Source organism: Capsicum annuum, chromosome 8 (genome assembly GCF_002878395.1).
Source record: "Capsicum annuum cultivar UCD-10X-F1 chromosome 8, UCD10Xv1.1, whole genome shotgun sequence".
NCBI classification, from domain to species: Eukaryota; Viridiplantae; Streptophyta; class Magnoliopsida; order Solanales; family Solanaceae; genus Capsicum; species Capsicum annuum.
The window spans coordinates 163,010,402-163,011,296 of record NC_061118.1 but is presented as its reverse complement, the minus strand read 5'-3'; positions in this window follow the sequence as shown (position 1 = coordinate 163,011,296).

Here is an 895-nt window from a genome sequence, read left to right as displayed (position 1 = left end):
TATAGACTTTTTAATATTATGATCATATTATGGCCAAAGTTTTATGGCCATTTAGCAACATCCGAAAAATATGTCACGACACTTATGAGAGTAATAATTAATAACCATCTAAACTGTGCAAGTATTACGGAGTAAGTATTAATCATGATATTCACTGATTAGATTAAAAGTCATCGTTTTCACTTAAAATGGTACACCGTTGTAAAATTACTAAGGAAGCTTTTACAAAATTGTCCACAACAAATTTTAGAATGTTAAAGTTTAATCATAATTAAAATAAATAAATAAATAAATAATTTTTCGATGAACTTCATCGAGCATAATTTTGTTATTTTTTTGCTTCTTCAACTCATAAACTTTTCTCAGGTTCGAGAGCCTTCAATAGTTTTTTTTTTTTTTTGAATTATATTATGATTTGGGCGTTTCAAAAATATATTTTAATTATTAGAAATGTCGAACAACGCTTTGTCATTCTGAATTGATTTTCACATAGAAGTACAAAACTCTGTTGATTGGTTCTTCAAAAAGCTATGCAGTCGATGCTAATGCTCCAAGGCTTATTGAATGTCAAAGTTATATAACACCTCTATTTATAGTTATAAAAGGAGTAGATAATTAAAGTGTAAATAACCAAGGCATGTTATTTTGAACATTTACATTATTCAATTGGTTAACGTAAGTTATCAAATTTAATATCATAATAAAGAAAGATTATATTTGTGTTTGTCAAAATCATGTAATTTTAAACAAGTGACAATATTTGATTGGTCATTATGGCAATTACCACCTCATTTCTAATTCGTTAAGAATAGTTTTGATCCAACGTGGAAAGAGGGTCAAACATGTTAAAGGGGATTTTTGAGCTATTTATAATACTTTTTAAACTTGCTTCCTT